The sequence below is a fragment of the Octodon degus genome, unplaced genomic scaffold (assembly GCF_000260255.1).
Source record: "Octodon degus isolate 3935 unplaced genomic scaffold, OctDeg1.0 scaffold00040, whole genome shotgun sequence".
Classification (NCBI taxonomy): domain Eukaryota; kingdom Metazoa; phylum Chordata; class Mammalia; order Rodentia; family Octodontidae; genus Octodon; species Octodon degus.
In genome coordinates, this window is record NW_004524616.1 from 10,464,449 (window position 1) to 10,475,646 (window position 11,198).

Genomic DNA, 11,198 nt, shown 5'->3' on the forward strand with positions numbered 1-11,198 from the left:
ACAGCCTGACCTGTCTTCTGCCCAGAGAGATCATGGAGATTTGGCCTGGTCTTGTGCTTGCCTCCCTGCTCAATAGTGTGGCACTGGGCACTCTTCCGCACTTGACGCTAGCCAGAAGACCTAGAAGCAGGGGGCACACTTCTGTACAAAAATCTTTTTTGCCTTGCTCAACGTCACCCATTTTAAACCTGCTGTGGCTTCCACTCTGGGTAATCACAGTTTTTTCCTGGTTATTGCTCAGAAGCCACACATCCCACTCTCTGGCACATTATTTTAGACTGACAATTCCAATGCACATTCCTTGTTCATAAAAAGAAAAGGAAGAAAGGGAAAAGGTAGACTGAGAGCTTTAGCAGAAATTCTGTATCTCTCTCCCTAACTTTCCCCCTAGAGCCTTTTGCTCATTTTTAACCAGTATCTCTCAAATGCAGTCAAGTGAAAAGTAAATCCCTCTTATCCTTGAACTTATTTTCAGAGTTTACTTTTTTCACTTTCATTAATAGTATCATTTTTATTCAATGCTGCAATCAGAAAAAAAAAATTCTGGTGGCTTTCTCTCCTCTATCAAATGTATTCATCAAAACTCCAAGCCTGAAAAATTTTCTGTTGCCTCATGTATCGGTGGTGTTGCTGTCCCCATTGTTCTGGTACTAGTTTAAGCCCTCCTGAACTACCCACACAAACTCAGTCTTTTGCACAGCACCAACAAATTGATCAAGTTATCTTTGCTTAAAATGTTGGTTTCTACCTTGGCTAGAGAATGAAGTCCTATCCCTTTTGCCTTAATTTGAGACTGTGCATCTATCTATCTATCTATCTATCTATCTATCTATCTATCTATCTATCTATCTACCTATCTATCTATCTTTGTGTGTGTGTGTGTGTGTGTAGTACCAGGGATTGAACTCAGGACCTTGTGCTTGCCAGGCAGATACTTAAGCCTCTGAGCTATCTCCACAGCTGTCTATCTTTTCTGTTTGTTTTGTTTTTGTTTTTGGTAAGGGGATCAAAATCAGGACCTTTTTGCCAGGCAGGCACTTATGCAGCTGAGCTATCTTCCTGACCCTTGTGCTAATATATTCTTATTTGACTTTTACACTTAACTTTCAGCTCTCCCCTTGCCTAATCCCCCATTTGATTGCACTTCCTTGTTTTTTTTTTTTTTTTTTTGTTTTGTTTTGTTTTTTGCCATTTCCAATTCTTCATGACTCTGTTTCTTCCGGGTGCTATCCTGTGTGGAAATCTACCTTCTTCCTTTTCCTTTCTAAAGCCACTGTCTGGTTAACATGCTGCTTCTACCAGGAAGCTGTAGTCAGCCACTGGATCAACACTTGAATAGTGGCATAGATGGCGATTCTATATGTTTATCTTGTGTTCCTATGTAAATTCCACAATAACTGTAATCATTTCTATCCCTTAAATTCATTTACATCTACCTTGAGCTCAAGGGTGCTCTATCACTGGGCTATATAGTTCAGCTTTTTTAAAATTAAAAAAACTTTTTTGTTGTTTATTTTATGAGACAAGGTTTCACTATGCAATTTGGGCTGGCTTTGAACTCACCTATGTAGGCCAGGCTGGTCTGAAACTCAAAGTGATCTTCCTTTCTCGGCCTCCCAAGTGCAGGCACTGTAGGAATGCACCACCATGCCTGGCTTAAAATTTTTTTTATTAGTACATTTTTGTAGAACATAATGATTGTATTTATCATGGGGAGTTGATACATATACATAGCCCATCTTAATTTTTTTTAAATTTCTTCTTCCTCTCTTCTCCCTCCCTGTATTTATTAGTCTCTTACCATTTGCAAAATATGTATCTCACATGTTTTGGGCACATGGGCAACTGAGGCAGGAAGATCGCCATGAGTTCAAGACCAGCCTGGGCTACATAGTGGGTTGAAAGCTAGCGTGATCTACATAGCATAGGTTGAAATTTGACTGTGTGGAATTGTGTGTATTAGTTGCCATACAAAAAGTTCAAACATTTTTTCTGGAGTCAACTTTATTAGACACTTATCTATGTTAAAAATCAGGTGGTATATTTTTTGAGATTCTATTAAATAGATTTTATTAGCGAGCATTGATTTTTTTAAAATTTAGTTAGTGCAGGGTCTACAGCATCTCACTGCACAAATTGGACTTGTGATCCCTCCTGTTTTTCAGCCTCCTGCTCCAACATGCTCAGCCTCAAATGCCGTCTCAGCACACCCAGAAAGTGGGGTGGGGGATATAGCAGGCAGGCTGGGGATTGAACCTCCGGCCCACTGAGTCTGCCTAAGCAGGCACTTTAATCCACTGAGCTATCTGGCTGGCTAATGAATTGACATCTTTACAATGTTATATCTTTTTAACTAAGACTCTTCATTCTCCCTGCTATCATTTAATATCTTAAACATGTAAATAGTAATATTTTCAAAAGTTTTTCTTAGATATTCTTCACATTCCATTACTTACTATGTCGTGAATTGCAGTATGAAAATTAAAATCTCCTATAACTAATCTGTTTCTCTTTCCTATAGGTTTTGCTTTGAGTATATTGATACAAGGTAATTTGATTCATAGATGTTCATAATGATGAGATCATCAGAGTATATTATAATACCTTCATCATTTTCTTTGTGTTTGCCTGATAATCCTTTCCTTATATTTTAATTTTCAATTTTATGAGTTATTTTATCTTAGGTATGTCATTTGAATTTTAAAATATAATTAAATTTTTCTTTGTAACTCAGTTGAGACTTTAAAAATAAACTTACGGGCTGGTGAGATGGCTCAGTGGTCTAAAGCACCTACTTAGAACAAGCTTAACAAAAGCAAAGGGACCGCGGTTCAATCCCCCAGCACCACATGCCAGCCAGCCCTGCCCCCTGGTGGGCTGAGCTGGCCACACACACACACACACACACACACACACACACACACAAATAAATAAATAATTAAAAAAAAATAAATAAAAATAAAAATAAACTTACCTTTATGTGACAGATATATTGTGTACTTTTTTTTTTTTAATTTTATTTATTTGTGTGTGTGTGTGTGTGTGTGTGTGTGTGGCCAGCTCAGCCCACCAGGGGGCATGGCTGGCTGGCATGTGGTGCTGGGGGATTGAACCACGGTCCCTGAGCTTTGCTAAGCTTGTTCTAAGTAGGCGCTTTAGACCACTGAGCCATCTCACCAGCCCCTATTGTGTACTTTTAATTTGGTACATTTCATAATATAATATACTTCTGATGTATTTCATACTTATTTCCTTAGTCACTTTTTTCTCATTGCTGAGTCAAAATACCTGACATCCAAAATTAAGGAAGGAAAGGTTTATTTAGCTCACAGTTTGTAGAGGTTTTAGTCCATACTCAGCTGGATCCAAAGCAGAGTTTTACATAGCAGAGGGCAACAATTCATGGAGGTAGAAAACTAGCAAAAGCAACAAGAGCAAAATGGAGAGGAGTCAGAGAGCAAGCCTCTTTCCCTTCTTTATATTGTATGCAAGCTACCTATCTCAGACAAGTGATAGCTCCCACATCTGTAATCCCAGCATTGGACCATAAATCAATCAAAAACTCTAAAAGTCCACACCATGACTGCATGAGGCTCTTGGAAGACATCTAGACATAAACCCTAACACTTTTTCTCTTTATTCTTTATTATATCATGTATAATGTTTTGCCTATGTATGTATTGGCTGATATTTGGAGAGTTCATATTTTTGTTCTAATAGCTTTTTGTTTGATTTGGTTTTTGGTTTTTTGAGACAGGGTCTTGCTCTATGGTACAGGCTAGTTTGAACTCACAGCAGTCCTCCTGCCTCAGCCTTCCAGGTGCTGGTATTTTAGGCATGTGCTATCATGCCAGCATTTGAATGGTTATTTTATACCTACTATTTTGTAAATATATTTGACTCTTTATATAGCATCTATATAGATGGGAGAAAAGGTGAAACTAGTATGCGTGCATGGCCTTTCCTGATTACGACCACCTCATTATTTTATATTGCCTACTTTTATAGTTTAAATCAAACAGTGTTACTTGATTTACTGGGTTAATATAATCCAAAAATTCTTCTTAGTTTTCCAGTCTCTATCCCATACCTGATTTGAAAGGCAAAATTTGAACCTATTATAAGCCCTAAAGTAAGTCACCATAGGACAAAATATGAGCAGGGGAAATGTAAAAGCTATGGGCAACACTGGGACTTTTATTTTCAGACATGTTGGGTAAAGAAGAACAAGAAAGTAGTGTAAGAAACAAAGCTTCCCATTAAATTTGGGGGAGCAAAATAAAATGAACCTTACTTTTGAGATGTAAACATTCGAAATGGAGTTCACAGTGTTAGAATATATGAAGGTGGTAAGTGAGGCAAAGTCCCTCTTCTGAATGTGGGATTTCTGCTGCTATTTATCAAAAAGAAGGTGCTTTATGTTGTGTAATAAAACACAGTAGTTGAGGCCTAAGAGGTAATGTGGACCTTCTTCATTTATGAACATCAGAATCTTTCTGTCTGTATGTGGGAAAGATAAAACCCACATAACTGGGAACGTCTCTCCAAAAGTACAGTAGACAAAGTGATGCATTCTACTGTACGGTTTATAGATTCAAAACAAATAAAGAGTTAGCACCCATAACTTTCCCGCTGTAGAAAGTAACAGTGATTGTGGGAAGGAAAACATAAATTCCTTACATATTCAATTATTACTGCTGCTTTTTGGTTAGAAAAACAAATCAGGCAGCCAAAGTTATAAAAAGATAAAACTAAATTATTAAATGTCATTGTTTTACTTTTTATATCTGAAGAGATCCTAGCAACTGGTGAGACTACTCCTGCCAAATACTTCCATGATATGATTTTGTCAACAGATTTTTATTTCTTTTTAAAAGTCAATATGAAGTCTGATTTTTGGATTGTGAAAGAATGTTTAGCTTTAGAAACCACTAAGATATCTTCCAAAGTGACTGAACCGTTTGGATAGTTAATACCCATGAATCAAGATTTCTCTGATTCTCAGATTTTCTTCATCCACATTGGCATTTAGTGTTGTCACTATCGTGAATTTTACCATTCTGATGGGAGTATAGTGATATTCATTGTTTTAGTTTGGAGTTCCCTAGTAACATATGATTTTGTGAATCTTTTCATATCTTTTCATGTTCTGTACATCTCATTTGGTAATGCGTGTGTGTGTTCAGTCATTTTATCCATTTTTAAATTGGGTTGCTTGTTTTCTTTTTGCTGAATCTTTTTTTTTTTTTTTGCAGAACCCGGGATTGAACTCAGGCCCTTACACTTGCCAGGGAAGAGCTTATTTCACTGAGCCATCTCCCCGGCCCCTTTTTGCTGGCTCTTAAGAGTTAAATTTTAAGACATATATTGTGACTTTGAAGGTATTGTTTCATTTCATCTAAGTTATTAAATTAGTGAGCATGGAGTTGATCACAGTGTTTCTTTATTATCTTTTTAATATCCATAGAATAAGTAGTGATGGCCCCTCTTCCATTTCTGATATTAATGTATATTGTTTAAAAAATCTTAGCTGCCTGGCTAGAGTTTTATCTTATTAATCTTTTCAAAGAACTTTTGCATTTATTGACTTTGGTACTGCTATTTTCATTGATTTCTGGTCTGATTTTTATTACTTTTTGTATTACTGGAAGGATCCCCATCGGACTCTCAGTGTGATCTGTTGTACCCAGGGAGGAAAATGGTAGCAGGAATGAGGAAAAGAGAGACAAGAAGACAAGAGCTGGGTTTGGTGGTGACTCCTCTGCCTGGTTGGTGGAATGACCCCTGAACAATAGTAAGGGCCTTTATTTATACATTTACAAAGTTATAAGACACAGATTGCCTAGCAACTAATAGCACACAATGTGCAGGCAAGATGTTTTTTTCAAGATTGAGGTAGCTTGACTGCATTAGGCAATGAGGCCTCATCCTACACTCTCACATATAATCAATTTCAGCTTCAGTGGCTCCCAACATATCTACCTTTTTCGTTTTGTTATGTGAGTGATGGGGATTCCATTGTAGTTAGAAAATCTGTGTTTGGAGAGCTCTATAAAAGACCTTTTCATTCTTGATAACAGTCTAGAGATTTTTGGTACTTGTATTCGGCAGTTTGCACCTATATAGTCCAATAGTCCATGACAGTAGTGAGTTATCAGTACATCTGGTTTTTTTGTTGTTGTTGTTTTGTTTGTTTGTTTGTTTGTTTGTTTTGCAGAACTGGGGATTGAACTCAAGCCCTTGCACTTGCCAGGAAAGTGCTTATTCCACTGAGCCATCTCCCCAGCCCTGTTTTTGTTTGTTTGGTTGGGGGGTGTTTGTGTGTGTGTGTGGTTTTTTTTTTGTTTTTTTTTTTTGTGGATACAGCTGGTAATTGTTAGAAGTCATTAGTGATTTGAACCTTTTACAGTTTAGCATATTATTATGACATTTTTTATAGCTTGTGATTACACTTTTCTGTTGGATGGTTAAAACTAAGTTAAAGCAAGATCTGTAAAAACACAAATTTAACTCTTGCTATCTGATAAGGTAAGTGAAATCTCCTTAGGATTTATCTTGGAACCATGTACAGCACCTCTTAGATCTTTTTTCTCTTATCTGATAGAATTGTCTTTCTTTTTGCTGTACTTCCATCTTTGGTAGAATTTTAAAATTCTATATCCAAATTCTGTCAGTGTCAGCCATCTGGATGAGTCATGGCCATTGCTTAAACAATTTGCCTTCTGTGAAAACTTATAGATATTTTCTCTCTAGGTAGCTCTCTTTTGGCATATGTTACATTGTCAGCCACTCTTCTGTGGCCCCATAATCTCCTTGATCATAAAATCAGAGTCTCCACAACTGACTTACAGGATGTCACAGCAGAGCTTCTCTTATGTCCTGAGTCTTTATTGACCTCAGAAGGCTAGGGCCAAAATATTGGCAATTGTCTTAGCCCATCTAGCTCTCTAATTTTTGGTCTCCAAACTTTGAACATCCAGAAGAAAAACTTAATGATATTACCCTATAACAGAGACAGTAAGTGAAACATTACTACCTATGTAAATGCCAAACAACTCTGACATAAAATGGAACTGTTATTTTCTAACAACCATGGATATTCCAGTATTTAAATCCTATATAATGTTAAAAGACAACAATTACGTATTTTACACATAAATTTAGAAATCAAAACCATGTACAAGACAATATGACATTTTGTGACATACTTACATTTTTATCTTGACATAACAAAACAGTCATCTGTAATACATAAGAAATTTTCACCTAATTAATCATCCTTAAGTGGGATATACATCACAAGTTTTTTTAAAGACAGAGGTTTGAATCTGAGAAAAATTCATCACAATAAACTATCTTTGTTTTACATTTTGGAAGATCTTTATACCTTTAATCATATATACCCTTAATACACCATGAGATTAACAATAATGAATTACCATACACATGTGAAAACCTTTGTTTCTGAGTTTAATACCAAAAGCATGAAAACCTTATTGTAACTTTTTCTGGAACACTTATATCTTTTAAAACATATGGTAACTTAAGAAAAAACATGCTTTTAGGTCTATATTCCAAATTGCATTATGAACAAATGATCAAAAAAAAAAAGAGGAACAGTTGTTTATAGAACACATAAATGAATACACAGAACACATAAACATCGTTACATAATCAGAGTTCACTCAGATATATTCTTGACCAAATTACATTATAGTAATTCTATTATAATTTTTAGAAATTTATAATTGTGAATAGACAAGTCAGATTTTGTTATTTATCAATTAGCAGAGATCCTTTATCAGAAAAATTTGGAAGGAATAAAATCTTTTATTTATAATTAATATGCATATTTTACATTTTTATCTTAATACTAGTAAAATTTAGCTCAGTTATTTTCATATAATTTTATCACCTATTTAGACCTTAGATTTCCACTTGGTCAGTTCCTTCAATAGGCCCCAGGATGGATCTCACCTCATTGCTCTTAACTTCTTCTCTAGATCTGGCTTCATGGTACAACCTGACAATATGCTCTGCTACCAAATATGTCATTTAGCATTCTCTGGGAAAAAACACAAGCACACCCTCTCCCTCAGGTTGGTAGTGGACTGGGTCCCTTCCGTTGTCCAGCAAGGAGATCTCTCCAAAGGACCCTTCCTAGCTTTTTTTCTCTTATCTGATAGAATTGTCTTTCTTTTTGCTGTATTTCCATCTTTTGTAGAATTTTAAAAATTTAATAGAGAAGTGAAGTTGGAGGGGTTGATTCCTTTTGCTTTTGTAATAGAATTTTGATCATATGGTGAGAACTTGTATTTTATATTTTGGAAGAGGAAGCCATACATAGCCTCCCTTAACCTAATATGATCTATCTGTGAAAAAAAGCAAATTAATTAAACTTATCTAAAGGATAATGACAGTCAATAAGAGCAGAGAAGTTAGCCTAAAATCTAGATGAATCCAATTAATATTATTAAATAAAGTCTAAAAATCATAAAAGGTTGATCTGAATAGTTTAGGGTACAATGTATCTTTGTTGGACAAGTTGACGCAAATATGAAGAAGTTATCATAGCTTGTACCCCTTTGGAGGCCACCACTAGGCCTTTTATTATTTAAATGAGATGTCAAAAGTCAAGTGACTGTTTAATTCCCACTGCTTTTAGATTGTACTCCAAACCTCTATATTTGTTTGTAAACTATCAAAGCTTTTTAATACCAATTCTGATTTAGGACTGTAAAACAAGCAATTAGCCTTATAAGGAATTAAAAGAATTTTCAGTAATCTTTAAAGATATCCCCATTATTGTAAATCTCAGGAAATATGATTTTTAAAAAAGGCAAACTTTTTATCTTTAGGATGAAAAAGCTTTTTAATTTAATCATCTTAAGGGAAAATATAAAACCTTTCTCTTTTTTTAGTATCAATTGTATATATAGAGAGAACCACTCTATTAACTGCTTTTTTGCTGAGCTCTTTTTCTGGGGGAATGGTCCTTTGTATTTCTCCAGGTGGGCAACCCAACTCCTGTGTAGCTGTCCTACTTAGAGGCCATCCACCCTTGTGTTTGAAAAGCCTTTATAATGTTTTCCATTTAATTAGTTTTCTTTTACTTTTTAATCCAATGTTTCTTTCTTTAAAAAAATTATTTTAAAATTTTTATCAAAGAAAAAATGACCAATTGAGTGAGATGAGAGTCTGGAGTGACGTAAACAGTGTTTTGAGTGGCTCGAATTATAACTTTGGTTTTTCTCTGTATAATCAGCATTGATGACACCAGACAAAGCCTAGAGACTTCTTTGTATTTAGGCTCTGCCTTTGGTTGCTGCTTTTACACTATGGCCTTGGGGCTGGGTGAGCTGCTAGTAGCAGCTTGTCTTAGTACCTGGGATGGATTTTCTCAGGCCCACATCCCCTTCCCAAGCTTCAAGGGGGCTATGGCTCTGTTGCTGTGGCCTCTGTGCACACTTGGGTGCCCTCTGTTGCTCCGACTCTGACAGCTGGATGTTTAGTTTTTGCCCAGCAATGCACTGTCTTGAACATAGTGAATTTTGATGCCAGAAACATGTATAACCAATGTCAAGGCTATGGAGTGCTCTAGTCATGACCCTCCTACTTAGCACTAGGTGAATGTGACTGTAGTTGATGGTGCACACCAATCTCTGTGGCTGGACCAGACAAACAGATATGTAGGCAGCTGGGAATTCCTAGCTGGGCCTGCCTAGAATGGGAGCCCAGGGCCCTCCCTGAGCCCAGTTTGTGCCCTTCCCCTGGCAGCACTCTGCCACAAGGAACCAACTGCTTGCTATTTAAAAGAGCTTTTTCCCTTTTTATTTAATTGAGCAAAGCTAGAGAGTTTAAATTCTATCTGCTGTACCTTTGCTTCACCCTCCTTGTCCCATTTGGGAGCTGATTTTAAAACAGTACTCTGTGCTAAGTCCTTTGTGGTGGTCCTAGAAAGTAGTGCAAGTAGAGGAACCAAAAAAACAACAAACATTTTTATATACATCTAGATACATCTATAAACATCTGTGGTTCTTAAAACTCTGTCCCATTTTTAACTCAATCTAACTTTTTCCTTTTTGGCTTCTTTCAAACCTGTTTCTCTTTAGGCTCATTTATCTCTCTTTCTGGCCCTAGTGAACCCATTTCTTGTCCTAGTGAACCCGTTTTTGGCTCTAATGAGCCTCCATCCCCAGGTGTTACACCTAATGTACCACTACTAATGGATGAATATTGGCTCTAACCAACTTACTTCCCTCCCTTATGTGCACTCTCTGGAAATAGTCCTGCTGCCCTCACTTATCTCATACCAGGTATCCTGCTCAGGGGCCAAATGTAGGGATCCATTGGTCTCTCAGTGTGATCCATTGTACCTGGGGAGAAAATGGTGGCAGAAATGAGGACAAGAGAGACAAGAAGACAAGAGCTGGGTTAGGTGGTGACTCATCTGCCTGGTTGGTGGAATGACCCCCTGAACAATAGTAAGGTCTTTATTTATACTTTTGCCAAGTTGCAAGATACAAGGTTGCCTAGTGAACAATAGCCCTCAAAGTCCAGGCACGACGTTTTTGTCAAGACTGAGGTAGCTTGACTACTTTAGGCAATGAGGCCTCATCCTACTCCACCACATAGGATCAATTTCAGTGTCAGCAGCTCCTAACATATTACTGAGGATTTAACTTGCTCTTCTTTTTCTACTTTCCTAGTTTGAAAACTTAGATTACCAATTTTCATAATTTCATTCTTTTTTAGTAAATGCATTTAAAGCTGTAAATTTCCCCTTGAGACCTGTATTTGCTACATCCCCCAAATTTTGATGAATTGCATTTCATTTAGGTAAAATATTTAAATATTTTTTGGGATGTGTTTGACCTCAGTGTTACTAAAAAGTGTAGTGCTTAATGTCAAGCATTTTTCTACTTCCAGGTTTCTTTCTGTTATTGATTTCTAGCTTAATTCCATTGGAGTAAAAGAGCATACTTTCTGTGAATCCCATTCTTTCAAACTTGTTAATCTGCACTGTCTACCTTGGTTAATGCTCTGTGTAAGCATGTAACAAATTCCTATTTTATTGTTGTTTAAGTATTCTACATATGTTGGGCCGGCAAGATAGCTCAGCAGAGTAAAGCACCTGCTTAGGCAAGCTTAGGCAAGTGTAGGGACCACGGTTCATCCCTTGTACCACATGCAGCACC